We start from the raw sequence: 15,666 nt of genomic DNA, 5'->3' as shown, positions 1-15,666 counted from the left end.
AGTAGAAACAAGGTTTCACCATGTTGCCAAGTTGGTCGTGAACTCCTGACCTCAAGTGATTCGCCTGCCTCGGCCTCCCGAAGTGCTGAGATTACAGGCGTGAGCCACGGCACCCAACCTCCAAACTTGTTCTTTAATGTCTGCTATTTTGTATCCTTTGACCTATGTGTCCCTATTTCCCTTTCCCCCCTCCTCCCACCCTTAGTGACCACTGTTTCATTATGTATCTCTGTGTTTTAGGGTTTAAAAAATATTCCACGTATAAATGAGATCGTGCAATTTTTAGAAAAAGGTTAGGCTGAAGAGAAAACAAGACCAAGGGTGTCAACCTCCTCTCCTTGTCCCAGGCTGCCCTCTAGTGGCAATACCAGATAACAACGTTCAGCCCAGAGACCGCAGAGCCAGGCACTAGAAGCAAGTTCCTCAGGAATCCCTAAATAGCATAATCAAGAGTTTGCAGAATCATCTTTGGGCTCTTACATGGGCTGGAGGCTAGTCGTGCTAGAAATTCTGGAAGAAGACTTCGTGGAATTACATACACCCTTACAGCTTGTTGGCCTGAAAGGCATTTTGAATAGACCAGTTTTAGATTTATCTTAAACTTTCTAATCATTAAAAGTATTTCACCTGTTTACCATTTTAGGCAGGCACATATATTATGTTTGGCTACTAAACTTTCAATGCACATACGTGCCTTTTTATTGAGATTTCCTAGACTTTTGATTCTAAATATTTACTTTAAAATATATAATATGTTAGTAAAAAGCAAAAAGTCTATCTTTTAGGGATCTATTCTTAAAGTCATCATAAGTTCAGACAATAATGAATGTAAAAGACTCTATCTATTCATAACAGATACATTTTTTAACTAACCTAAATATAAAGGGAATTATTAAATGACATTCCACAATATGAAATTTTATACAGCCATTAAATTACATTATAATATTTAATGACATTGGAAACTGTTCATAGTAAATGTTAAGTGAACATTTATACTTACATTCAGTGCATATAAGAAGTCTACAAAATTATTTATATAGTGTGATCCCATTTGTTTAAAAAATATATATGTACATATAGAAAAAGAAGTAAGAGCTAAAAAGTCATACACCAACTGTTAACAATAGAAATTTCTTAGCCTGGCCAATATGGTGAAACCCCATCTCTACTAAAACTACAAAAATTAGCCGGGCGTGGTGGCATATGCCTGTAGTCCCAGCTACTCAGGAGGCTGAGGTAGGAGAATCACTTGAACCCAGGAGGCGGAGGTTACAGTGAGCCAAGATCGCGCCACTGCACTCCAGCCTGGGTGACAGAGCGAGACTATGTCTCAGAAAAAAAAAAAAGAAATTTCTGGTTGGTGGGGTAATGGTGATTTTTGATTTTCTACTTTGTCTCCAGGATAAATAAGCATGTACTACTTTTATAATCAGGAACAAAACCCAGTATGTTTTCCAAATGTACAGAGCTAAGTCTGTTCTGATTTCTTGCTGTCATGGCTGACAATATGTCTGCACTAATGCAGTGCCATTGATGGCCTCTCCTCCAACTAAAGGGCTATATCCTGTTTGTGACAGCGTAATCCATTGTATTGGAAAAGATTATGATGCACTGGCCTGTTCTATGACTTCACTGCATTCATCAGCAACAGGAAACAAAGACATGCACTTTTTTCATAATTGTTTTAGTAATAATTGACAATTGGAGGAAATGAATGGCAGAAAACAATTACGAGCAGACAAGATGGTCAGCAAATCAAACTGGGAAATGCAGGGGAGCCCGTCTCAGCTTTATTCATGCAGCAATTTCAGAACATTACAAAGATACTATTGTTTTGTTCTCAGTCTACTCCTGAAATCACTATTTTTTTTATATTTTTTATCAGCAGTTACACAATTCTTTGCTGGCAGCAATGACTTCCAATGTGTTTTTAATTCAGTAATCCGGTAATCCCACAACAGGGATTTGGTGCTGAACTTTTCATGTTTATTAATATTCAGGGTCAGTGTGAACGCCTCCCTGTGCGCATAGCCAGTGAAATGCACAGCGATATTGCTGTGACTTCTCTTGCCTCTGAATAACTGCCTGTTGCCCAGACATAGAATCTTAAAAGTGTTACTTTCCATTACATTTATAAATAGAAAATTCATGTTTCTATTTTTTAAATTGTCCCTGGTCTTCATTTTGATAGCAATGGGCAGGAGAATAAAACAACAAAAACTCAAAACAAGTGAATTAATGATTCAATATCTAGTTTCTATGCCATGAAATGGGCACAAGTAACAATCCCTTAGATGATAATAAGGGATGTGTTATCACTTAGGAAACAGTTAAGTAAGGTGGTAACATTTATTTCTTTCTCTTAGTGGCCTGTGTTCATAGCTGTCTTGTTGGGTATTACTGAAATTCTTTGGATGGGGAAACTAAACGTGCCTGGGCTGTTACATCACTCCAAGTCATACTCTCCTCTGGTGAGCTCGATGTGGAGAAGCAGCAGCTCTGACTTCCAGTTTTAAAGACTACTTACTGGTATCACTATTGATTATGGAACACCCTACAGCACTGTCCGGTAGAAATACACACCTGTAATCCCAACAATTTGGGTGGCAGAGGCTGGAAGATCACTTGGACCCAGGTAACCAGCCTGGGCAACACAGTGAGATCCTGTCTCTAAAAAAAAAAAAAAAAAATAGCTGGGCATGGTGGTACATGCTGCTAGTCCTAGATATTCAGGAGGCTGAGTTGACAAGATTGTTTGAGCACAGTTGTTCAAGTCCACAGTGAGCTATGATCACGCCACTGCACTCCAGCCAGGGCAACAAAGTGAGACCCTGTCTCAAAAAAATTTTAAAAATAAAGTAAAATAAAAAATAAAATAGAAATAGAATGTGAGCCACTAATGTGACCTACATAGTTCATTTTACATTTTCTAGTGACCGCATTTAAAAAAATAAAAAGAAACAGATAAAATGAATTTTAATATCATAGTTTAAGGAGTGGGGCATAGTGCCTCACACCTGTAATCCCAGTGCTTTGGGAGGCAAAGGTGGGAGGATTGCTTGAGGTCAGGATTTCAAGAACAGCCTAGGCAGCATGGCAAGACCCTGTCTCCACAAAAAAAAAAAGTAAACATTAGCTGGAAATGGTGGTAGTCCCATGGTCTACCAGTCCATAGAGTAACTGTAGTCCTAGTTACTCAGGGGGCTGAGGTGAGAGGATTGCTTGAGCCCAGAAGTGCGAGGATGCAGTAAACTATGATTGCACCACTGCACTCCAGCATGGGCAACAGAGCAAGACTCTTTCTAAAATAATAATAATAATATAGTTGATTTAATCAAATATATCCAAGATAACATTTCAACGTGCACCCAATGTAAAAAACCACTAATAAAACATTTTCTATTCCCTTTTTGTAATAAGTCTTTGAAAGCCAGTGTGTACTTTATGCTTACTGCATGTCTCAGCTCAGACTAGCCTCATTTCAAGTGCTCGATAGCTTCAGGTGCCTAGTGGCTACTGTATAAGACAGTGCAAGTCTAAACAGAAGGGCTACGGTGCCGCCCACAGCTACATAAATAATGTGAAATTTAGACTATGAGATGTTGCTACCTTTTCTGTACTCACAGTCATCTCTATTCCGAAACATTGAGCTGAACATTCTGTATCAAGTAAAATTGAAGAGTTGAATAGCAAGCCAAGGAATGGCAGTTTTGGAGACCCGGCTTATTAGAATGATTCAGCTCTTCGCTTGGGCTGGGTAACTGTGGATTCCTCAATTGAGAAATAGGGCGATAGAAGTTTTTAAAAAAATTATCCAAATTTGAAATCTGAATGATGTGGTTGTAAAAGACTTTATCATAATGTTTTCAAGTGAATTTAGGTGTAGGAATAGATTCAATTACACCGCCTAAAATTGAGTTCCAAAAACCGTTATAGACATTATGCTCCTAATAGTGCCTACAACTTAGTACAAAGAAATAAATCTTTAGCAAAGAAAACACACGCAAGTGCACATGCACACACGCACATACTTCCAACATTGTGACCACTGGCTGATGTCTTTTCTGCATTTTGCATTGTCTTATTTGAAGGATAGGAAGTATGCTATAATAATCTTCTATAACTACTATGCCTTGGGGACTCTCATGCCAGTCAGCTGGGGTGATAAAGATAGCTTCTGTGTGCTAAGTTTGGAGATACAAAAATAGAACTGGTGGAAGTGGATAAAATCAGAAGACACTGTAGGTTCTTATGGCCCCACCAGTGGCAGAGACCTGGAAACACAGTTCTCTGAAATCCTGGCAATGAGTTGCAGCCAACTGGAATGATCATATTTTTGGTTCATATCTTATTCCATGAGGATTTGGTTATGAAACTAGAGTTTAACCAGTCAGAAAAATCTGAAATCAAAATAAAAGTTAAAGACATATATAAATAATGGCCACTCATTGCCTGATTTACAAATTGGTAATGGTCCAAAAGTTGGTTTTTAATAATTTTCTTGGCCCTCTGAATTCACTTTACATTTTCCCCATAGAAACAAAGTTATAAATAGTGACTGCATACTGCACCTAAAATGCCACGTATCTACAATGAAATTATTACAATGTATTTATAATGTATTATATTATTTATTCTAAATATGTATGCATTTTAAATTATTCAGTGAAATCTATTAATGTATTATTTCTACATTAATACATTATATCATATATTAATATGCTACTAATTATATCACATTAATATATCAATAATATATTAATTAACCAAACAGAAAAAGTATATACTGGATCAACAAAACCACCTTATATTCAAAGCAGCCAACACTAGTAAAGAATCCAAGAAGTGCCAGGTGCTGTACTAGAGTCAGAGACAAGCATAAGAGATAAATCATATTTATGTTGTTTCTTAATGTTGGAGGAAAAGCAAATTTACAAAAGAAAAATGAGGAAATAGATGGAATTCTTTTTTTTAAGGGGACTGCCTTATCTAAGTGACTCTTAGGTAGAGAGACGTTTTTTAGGCTTTTATGTCCAATTTTACAGTTAAACTTTGTACTTGCCTTTTCCTGAAGGACAAAGTGTGTCTAGCGCTGCTGTTAATGTGTAGCCATACTTTTTTTTGGTTCCCAAATAGGGTGTTTGTTTGTTTGTTTGTTTGTTTGCCTATTTTGTTTTTGAGACAGAGTCTCACTCTGTCGCCCGGGCTGGAGTGCAGTGGTGTGATCTCGGCTCACTGCAAGCTCCACCTCCTGGGTTCACGTTTTTCCTGCCTCAGCCTCCCGAGTAGCTGGGACTACAGGCGCCTGCCACCACGCCTAGCTAATTTTTTGTATTTTTAGTAGAGACGGGGTTTCACCGTGTTATCCAGGATGGTCTCGATCTCCTGATCTTGTGATCCGCCAGCCTCGGCCTCCTAAAGTGCTGGGATTACAGGCGCGAGCCACCATGCCCGGCCCAAGTAGGGTAATTTTTTGTGGAAATTTTTTGGTTCCCAAATAGGGTGAGATTTTTCTGAAGTAATACTTGGCTGAGAAGTAGAAGAGAGAAAGGTGAAGAGAATGGTTAGAATTAAATATTCAGACACATGAGAATTGTGCATGATTGTCCCATTCTCCTGGGAGAAAGGGTGGGGAAGACTAGAGGACTGAGCCTCAAGAAATGATCCTCAACAGCCTCTAGGATGGGGAAGAGGAAGGGAGGGAATGTATGCAACTAGCCTTCACATACAAATTTCGAAGTCAGTTAAAGAAAAATCTCTTGGTGAGTGCCATTAACGGTTGGATCCTGCAGAGACTACCATTTAAAAAAAATATCACGAGAAAATGAGGAAGACGTGGGCCGGGCGTGGTGGCTCATGCATGTAATCCCAGCACTGTGGGAGGCTGAGGTGGGCAGATCACAAGGTCAGGAGATGGAGACCATCCTGGCTAACAAGGTGAAACCCGGTCTTTACTAAAAATACAGAAAATTAGCCAGGCGTTGGTGGCGGGTGCCTGTAGTCCCAGCTACTCGGGAGGCTGAGGCAGGAGGATGGTGTGAACCCGGGAGGCAGAGCTTGCAGTGAGCCGAGATGGCGCCCCGGCACTCCAGCCTGGGCCGCAGAGCGAGAGACTACATCTCAAAAAAAAAAAAAAAAAAAAAAGGAGGAAGAAGTGACTAAGTCAGGCATGAATGGGCCTTCAGGGAAGGTCAAGAAATCTGGGTTGAGTGGTCCCACAGGTTGATTTCACAAAACAGCAAGAGAATCAGGGACCTACAAGTGAGTTGAGATTATGTATGTAGCCCAAGGAACAGGAGGCTGGGCCAGGGCGACAGACTGTTCTGGAACACTATCTTATTTCTTCTGCTGGGAACTAGGGCTGTTTCTCTGGTAATGGAGGCCCTCTGACAAAGACAAAGCATTGGGTGGTTGTGCCACATGCTACTCAAAGAGGTGCCCCAGCCTTGGAGTATGCACAATTTTTTTTTTTTTTGAGAGAGAGTTTCGCTCAGTCACCCAGGCTGGAGTGCAGTGGCCCAATCTTGGCTCACTGCAACCTCCGCCTCCTGAACTCAAGTCATTCTCCTGCCTCAGCCTCCTGAGCACCTGTGATTACAGGCATGCGCCACCATGCCTGGCTAATTTTTTGTATTAGTAGAGATGAGGTTTCACCATATTGGCCTTGAACTCCTGGTATCAAGTGATCCAACTGCCTTGGCCTCCCAAAGTGCTGGAATTATAGGTGTGAGCCACCGCACCCGGCCCACGTCTGTGTTTTCTATCTGAAACTGTCTCCCCACCTTCTGGTCAATGAATGCATCCTTCCTCAATGTCTTCTCTCAATTTCTTTTGTTTCTAGGATATTTTCTTTTAAAACATCCATATCTCTTCTTTGGCATGGAAACTACACCCAATCTACCTGAACCTGGGGCACCCCTCTGATGACCCATTTGGATTCTCTGATTTCACTGCCAGTATTCTCAGTGAGTATTCTATCACATACCACCTTTATTTTATCACTTCTCTTTCAGATTTTAAACACATAAAATCTGATGGCCTGTTTTCAACCCCACTGAATCTGTGATGTCAGAAACTTTGTAAATGGTGAAGTGAAAAACCTTTTTCTTCTTCCTCCTTTGATGATGAAGCTGTCACCAGTCTTGAGTGAATTTGCTCTCTTCAAAAATGCTATAACATTTATATACTGTAATGCTATATAAATACTTTCTTATATATTTAATCCCATGTCTGGTGGTGTTTCTTTAATATATTCAACTACTATTTGCCTCTGTGGTTAATTTTCCAAGAGTTTCTTCTCTCAACAACCTAATTATAAATTCCTTCATGTCTGGGCCTTATTTTGTGCTTTAAAAAAAATCCCTCCGTGGTATACTAATGTTCATAGCAGCATTATTTATAATAGCTGAAAGGCAGACACAACCAGGCACAACCCACATGTCTATCAACAGATGAAGAGATAAACAAAATGTGGCATAGACATGCAATGGGAAATTATTCAGCCACAAAAAGGGATGAAGTTCTCATATGTGCTAAAATATGAACGTACCTTGAAAATGTCATGCTCAGTGAAATAATCCAGACACAAAAGAGCAAATATTATATGATTCCACTTATGCGAAATATTTACAATATGCAGATTCGTAGAAACAGAAAGTAGGTTAGAGGTGACTGGGCGCTGGGGGAGAAGGGAGAATAGAGAGTTATTTCTTTTTTTCTTTTTTTTTGGGATGAAGTCTCACTCTGTCGCCCAGGCTGGAGTGCAGTGGCACGATCTCAGCTCACTGCAAGTTTCGCCTCCTGGGTTCACGCCATTCTGCCTCAGCCTCCTGAATAGTTGTGACTATAGGCACCCGCCACCATGCCCAGCTAATTTTTGTGTTTTCGGTAGAGACAGGATTTCACCTTGTTAGCCAGGATGGTCTCAATCTCCTGACCTCGTGATCCACCCGCCTCAACCTCCCAAAGTGCTGGGATTACAGGCGTGAGCCACCGCGCCCAGCCAAGCGTTATTTCTTAACAGTTGTAAAGTTTCTGTTTGGTGTGATAAAAGTTTTGCAAATAGTGGTGATGATTGCACAACACTGTGAATGTAATTAATACTACTGAATAGTACACATAAAAATGGTCAAAATAGCAAATTTATGCTATATATATTTTATTACAATTTTAAAATTAACTATATAATATAACAAAACCCAGTGAATTGTATGGTATGTGAATTATGTTTCCATAAACCTATTTTAAAGAAATCCCTCCGGGAACCAGATATAATCTTACATATAATAAATGTTTAAGTAATATTTTGTATCATTTGTTGTAATGAGATTCATTAGGACACAAATTTATATGTGGTAGAGATTAGACATGTTTTTCAAATTATACATACCAGATATGTGATTACTCTCTGTTTAGGGCTTTAGGTAGGTTTAGACAAAAGCCAAGTGCTGTGCGAGTGTGAATTGAGACCTTAAACCATGTCTTAATCATTTCTACCTCTCCTAGATTACCAGACAGAAGATCAGGTGCATGACACATACCAATTTCCTAATCTTAAATTTGGTGAATGAATGAATGAAAGTATTAACAAAGCATACAGAGTTACTTTGCATACATATGCATACATGTTTTTTCTCAACCAACCTTTCATCATTACAACTGAGACATTATTTTTTCAGACATCTACTTTTAAGACATAATACATTATACTATGTAAAGAGTATAGGCTATTGTGCAGACATCTAGAAAAAAACATGTTTGATGATATATGACAGAATATTTGATGACATTGGAATATTTAAGAATATTTAGGCCAGGCACGGTAGCTCATGCCTGTAATCCCAGCACTTTGGGAGGCCAAGGGGTCGGATCACGGGGTCAGGAGATTGAGACCATTCTGGCCAACATGGTGAAATCCCATCTCTATTAAAAACACAAAAATTAGCCGGGTATAGTAGTGCTTGCCTGTAGTCCCAGCTGCTGGGGAGGCTGGGTAGGAGAATGGCTTGCACCCAGGAGGCAAATGTAGCAGTGAGCCGAGATTACACCACTGCACTCCAGCCTGGTATGATATATAGTAAATAGAAAATGCAAACTTTTGTATATTTGCCCATTATGCATTTTAGTAAAGATAAGAAAGATATTTTATTACTTATTTCTGTGTAACAAATCATTCCAAAACTAAGTGCCTTTAAACAACCGTAATCATTTATTACCTTGCATGATTTCTATGGACCAGGAATTCAGGAGAAGGTCAGATTAAGGAGTGTCATTTGTGAAGTTGCAGTCAGATGTCACTTGGGACTAGAGTCTTCGGAAGACTCAATCAGGACTAGAGATTTACTTTTCTTTTCATTCTTTATTTCCAGCCCCCAAACTTTATTAAGATATTGACATACTAAAATTGTATATATTTATGATGTAAAACATGATGTTTTAATATATGTACACATTTCAAAAGGATCAAATCAGCTATTTAACATACTTATCACCTCATATACCAATTATTATTTTTGTGGTGAGAACATTTAAGATATATCCTGTTAGCAATTTTCAAGTATACAATACAATATTATTAACTATAGTCACCATGCTGTACAACAGAACTCATACATCTTGTCAAACTGAAATTTTGTACCCTTTGATCAAAATCTCCTCATTCTTAGCCCTTCCCAGTCCCTTGCAACCCTCATTCTACTCGCTGTCTCTGAGTTCAACTTTTTAAGATTCCACATAAAAATGAGATCCTGCAGAACTTGTCTTTCTGTGTCTGGCTTATTTCACTTAGCGTAATATTCTCCAAGTTTATCCATGTTGTTGCAAATTACAGAATTTTCTTATTCTTTAAGACTAAATAGCATTCCATTGTATATACCACATTTTCTTTATCCATTCATCTGTCAATGGATGCTTAGGTTGATTCCACATCTTGGCTATTGTAAATAATGCCACAGTGAACATGGGGTGTAGGTATCTCTTTGACATGCTGATTTCATTTTCTTTGGATAAATACTCAGAAGTGGGATTGCTGAAGTATATGATAGTTCTATTTAAATTTTTTTTTCTTTGTAAGATGGAGTCTTGCTCTGTCGCCCAGGCTGGAGTGTAGTGGTACAATCTCAGATCACTGCAACCTCCGCCTCCTGGGTTCAAGCAATTCTCCTGTCTCAGCCTCCTGAGTAGCTGGGATTATAGGTGCAAACCACCCCCACTCCCAGCTAATTTTTGTATTTTTAGTAGAGATGGCGTTTTGCCATGTTGGCCAGCTGGTCTCCAACTTCTGACCTCAGGTAGTCCACCCACCTTGGCCTCCCAAAGTGCTGGGATTACAGGTGTGAACCACCTCGCCTGCCCTATTTTTAACTTTTTGAGGAACCTCCATATTGTTTTCCTTAATGACGGTACTAATTAGATTCCCACCAACAGTGTGTAAGGATTTCCTTTTTGATTGGTATGTGAGGTGATAAGTATGTTAAATAGCTGATTTCTTTTTTGCTGCATCTTCACCAACACTTGTTCTCTTTTGTCTTTTTTGATAATACCCATTCTAACAGGTGTGAGGTGATACTTCCTTGTAGTTTGAGTTTGCGTTTCCCTGGTGATTAGTGCTGTTGAGCTTTTTTTTTTTTTTTTTGACGGAGTCTCGCTGTGTCACCCAGGCTGGAGTGCAGTGGTGCCATCTCAGCTCATTGCAAGCTCCGCCTCCCAGGTTCACACCATTCTCTCACCTCAGCCTCCCAAGTAGCTGGGACTACAGGTGCTCGCCACCATGCCTGGCTAATTTTGTTTTTGTAATTTTAGTAGAGATGGGGTTTCACCGTGTTAGTCAGAAGGTCTCGATCTCCTGACGTCGTGATCTGCCCATGATCAGCCTCCCAAAGGTCTGGGATTACAAGTGTGAGCCACTGCGCCCGGCTGAGCATTTTTTCATATACCTATTGGCCATTTGTATTTCTTCTTTTGAGAAATATTGATTCAAGTCCTTTACCCATTTTAAAAACTTGAATTATTTGTTTTATTGCTATTGAATTGCTTTGAGTTTCTTACATATTTTGGATATTGGTCCCTTATCAGATATAATATATAGTTTGCAAATATTTTCTCCCATTCCATAGGCTGGCTCTACATTCCGTTGATTATTTACGTTGCTGTGCAGAAGCATTTTTGTTTGATGCAATCTTGGAGTCATATCCAAGAAGTCATCACCCAGACCAATGTCAAGATTTTTCCCTATGTTTTCTTGTAGTAGTTTATTATAGTTTCAGGTATTAAGTTTAAGTTTTTAATCTATTTTGAGTTTACATTTTAATCTATTTTGAGTTCCTTTTTGTATGTGACATAAGGGTTCAATTTCATTTACTGCTGCTTTCAAAGTTTTTTCTTTGTCTTTTGAGAATTTGATTGTAATGTGTCTTGGTGAAGATCTCTCTATATTTAATCTGCTTGGGGCTATTTGGGCTTCATGGATCTGGATGCTCATTTGCCTCTCCAGATTTGGGAAGTTTCTTATCATTATTTCTTTACATAAGCATTCTTCTGTTTTTCTTTCTTTGCTACTTTTGTGAATCCCCTAATGTATGTATTGGATTGCTTGATGTTGTCTCATATATCGCATTGGCTTTTTTCATTCTTACTTATTCTTTGTTGTTGTTGTTGTTGTTTCTCTGGCTGAATATTACAAATGATCTGTCTTTGAGCTCACTGATTCTTTTTTCTGTTTGATTGAGGCTACTGTTGAAGCTCTCTATGGAATTTTCAGTTCCATTACTATGTTGCTTAGATCCAGAATTTCTGCCTTGTTCTTTTTTATGGTTTCTATACCCTCATTGAATCCCCTATTTTGCTTTCATATTGTTTTCATGATTTGATTTAGTTAGAGCTCACTGAGCTCTAAGATGATTATTTTGAATTCTTTGACAGGCATTTCATAGACCTCCATTTCTTTAGGGTCAGTTACTTAATTTTGTTGTTTGGTGGTATTGTTTCCCCTATTATTCACTATCTTTGTGGCTATATGTTGATGTCTATGCATATGAAGAAGTAAGCACCTGTTCTACTTTTTACATATTGGCTTTGGAAAGCCCTCACCAGTCAGTACCCAGAGATTCTGGGTGGGTTGTTAGGTGGAATCTGAGGGCAGGCTTGCTCCTGTATTCTCAGGCAAGTTGCCTTGGTGCCTGAGTCAGCAGGCAGGAAGGCCTGGAGCTTGGATTTCCTGGGGTGGGCCTGGATTCTGGGTTCATGGGAATGAATCTGAATCCTGTGTTTGCAGGGGCTGGCCTGAAGTCTGGGTTCATGGGGGCCAACCTGTCCCTAAGATGGGCCTTGAGAATGATCACAGAGGCCCACTTTGTGCTAGGATGGGTCTGGAGCCTGAGTCCACACAAGGGCTAGCGTGGTTACTGGGACTTGCCTGAAGCCTGTGTCCACAGGGGTTGGCCTAGTGGCTGAGCTGCTGTGGCAGACATGGCTCTGGAGTGGGTGTAGAGCCTAGGGCTGTTGAATTGGTGTGGTGCATGAATGGAGTTGAAACCTGATGCTGTAGAGGCCTGCTTGCAGCTTGGGGTCATAGGGGCTGGCCCAGCATTAGGGTAGCCCTGGATGCTCTTATCCACAGGTGCTAGCCCAGACCCTGGGATCATGAGGGCTGCTCTGGCACTGGATTTTACTAAACTGGGCCCAATGCTGGGGTCCACAGCAAAGTAAGGTGTTCAGTTCACTCTCCTTCCCCCACAGGGGGAGTATCTTTCTCTGTGCTGTGCACCCCTTGGGGGAGGGGTGATATGAGTAATATGAAACTCTTTCTCATCCTCTTCAATGTGCTTTTTCTTATTTCTGTACTACACCCTAACTATGTAATCTCTCACTGGGATTCTTTAGTTCTTGAGAGGGTACATTCATGCATGGATAGTTGTTCAAATTGGTGTGTCTGCAAGGGGATAGGTGCTGGAAAATACTATTCCACCATCTTGCTGAGGTCTGCTTTTGAGGTGGCTTACTTACATGGCTGGCAGGTTGGTGCTGGTTGTTAGCTAAGGACTTCGGTTCCTTTCTTTGTGGACTTCTCCATGGGGCTTACTGAATGCTCTCATAAGGTGGCATCTGACTGGCTTCTTTCAGAGTGAGAGATTCAAGAAACCAAGATGAAAGATGCAAGGCTTTTTATGACCTTGCCTTGGAAGTCATACATCGTCACTTTTCATGTATCCTATTGGTCACACAGGGTCAGTCCTGATTCATCATGAGCAAGGACTACATGAGGATATGTAAGGATCTTGGGAGGCCATCTGCAGATTACCACACGTATATGCCAAAATAATTTTATAGAAGATGTAATTAAAATTGATCTTATTTTTCTTCTTTGTACTTTTCTATACTTATAAGTTTTTTTATGATAAACATATATGATTTTTGAAATTACACACATACAAATCAATAAGGTGGGGGTTTTTTTGGCTTAAACAAGAGAAATTTACTTATGTTTCACTATCCTGGAGGCTGAAGTTCAAGATCAAGGTGTCAGCCAGTTTGGTTTCTCTTAAAGTTGTCTCTGTGGATTGAGATGGCTATGTTTTTAACTGTCTTCTTCTTCTTTTAAGTAAAAGTTATTATTTTAAAAGCCATACATAGTCCAGAGATGAGTGAGTCAATTCTTGTTACTTTGATATAACACTGATGTCAAGTTCAAGATCAAGGTGTCAGCAGGTTTGGTTTCTCTTGAAGTTGTCTCTGTGGATTAAGATGGCTGTGTTTTTCACTGTCTTCTTCTACTTTTTAAGTAAAGTTATTTTTTAAAAAGCCATACATAGTCCTGAGAGGAGTGAGTGAATTCCTGTTACTTTGATATGACATCGATGCATCTATGCTTTTCTCTGTTTGATGTAACCCTGTAACTAAGGAAAGGAGAATTTGTATGGGAGGAGGGATGGTTTTAAATACAGAGCATAAGACTTGAAAGATGTGGCCAAGGTAGAGTCTCGGGTAGACATGGCAGTATTTGGGCCCCAAGAGCCAGAGACATCAAAATGGATTAAGAATATTATAAAAAGCAATGAGTGTGTTATAAAGATTCTGAGCTTCCAGCTGAAGACGGGCTTAACACACACATTATCTACCTTTGTTTCCCTTTGAAACCCCATTAAGATGAGATCAAAGGGTTTTTGCACAAGTGGGAGATCACCCATCTCTCATCATAGCAGAAGGCTGGAAGTTTATTCTCTCAACAGGGTAAAATATAGGGTTTTTAGGCTGGGGTCCCTGGTCTGTGGACCATGCCCACCTAAAGGCATATTACACTTGAACTGGAATATTAACTGAAAAGTTCTCCCTCTCAGCTATAGAGAAGGCAGAAAATACAACTGCTGATAGGTTGTAAGTTTTATACCTTGTATCTTGGCCACAGAAAAAGGATTTTCTGGTTCTGTGTCCTAAAAATTTGGGGAAGGGAGTCATTTGGTTAGGGAATCATCCACCTCAATCACATGCTTACTCCTGGAATACTCAAATGTGGTCAAAAAAAGAGAGGGACTATGATTGGCTCAGTTTGAGTCACATGCTCATCTGGGCCAAGGTATGTGGGGCAGATGGGGTGATTGAAGGTGGTGATGGAGGAGAGTGGGAATGTGAGGAAGACAATGGCATAGATGTCAACTATAGCTTCTCACCCTCTTCTATAGGAGATGATGTCATGTAGGCAAAGGTCCGTGAAAGCTTAAAACAGTCTTATGAATGTAAGAAAAAAGTCCACTTTACCATACATTATGGTTTTTCAAAGAAGATTTTTCTATATTATTTCAATTCTTCTTAAGAAATTCATGAAACAAACATTGCCATTCTCATCTTGTTGCTTGATCATTGAGGTGAACTCGTAATGGTAATGTTCTGGACTCAATCACTGTCCCTTGAGTGGATTAAGTCAGGGCTGGATAAGAAGCTATATCTTTTGATTCTTAGTCCTGTCAATTTTTATTTTATCATCCCAGTGATCAGTATGGGATCCCAAATTCGTAGATAATTGGGCTGGGAATGATATCTGGAGAGATGCTGCTTACAGGCAATGAACTGCATTAATGTCCATAGTTTCCTAGTATCTCACCCACAATTCCCTCAACATCAGTCCCAACACATGTAAAATCGATAGAGACTGGGAAAGTGCCGCCAAATGCAGACCGCCTGAGGAGTTATGTGTCCTACTTTTGGAATAAGACTGAAGGATTAACTTCTGGGAAGGACCTTCCATCTGTTTTCCTTGATAAGATTGATTAAAACCATCTAACCAAGTTTTGCAGACTGTGTGAAAGAACCAATGAATTGTATCATCTGGCCTGGTTTTGTTCAAATTCCTTAGAGGAGCTCTAGCTCCACTATTCAGGAAAGCAGTCTTCACCATGACACCTCCTGGGGGGAAGAGCAGCTAGGAGGTCCCAGAGGTTAGCCCCACCCTGCCCCGAGTGTCTCATTTTAGGTAGCAAGCGGTACATCATTTTCAATAAACCAGCTGGATATCAGTTAGACCATTTCACATGCATTTAATTTACCCTTTTGCTGAAATTGTGGCATGGAAACATTATTTTTCTTTGCCAGTTCTCTCTTGTCTCCTTTCCATTTCTCCCACCCTCTCCTCTTCCCACCAAAGTTACTTTCCTTTGTTATTTTTGGTATAAA

The sequence above is a fragment of the Macaca mulatta genome, chromosome 13 (genome assembly GCF_049350105.2).
Source record: "Macaca mulatta isolate MMU2019108-1 chromosome 13, T2T-MMU8v2.0, whole genome shotgun sequence".
Taxonomy (NCBI): Eukaryota; Metazoa; Chordata; class Mammalia; order Primates; family Cercopithecidae; genus Macaca; species Macaca mulatta.
This window is presented reverse-complemented; position numbering follows the sequence as displayed.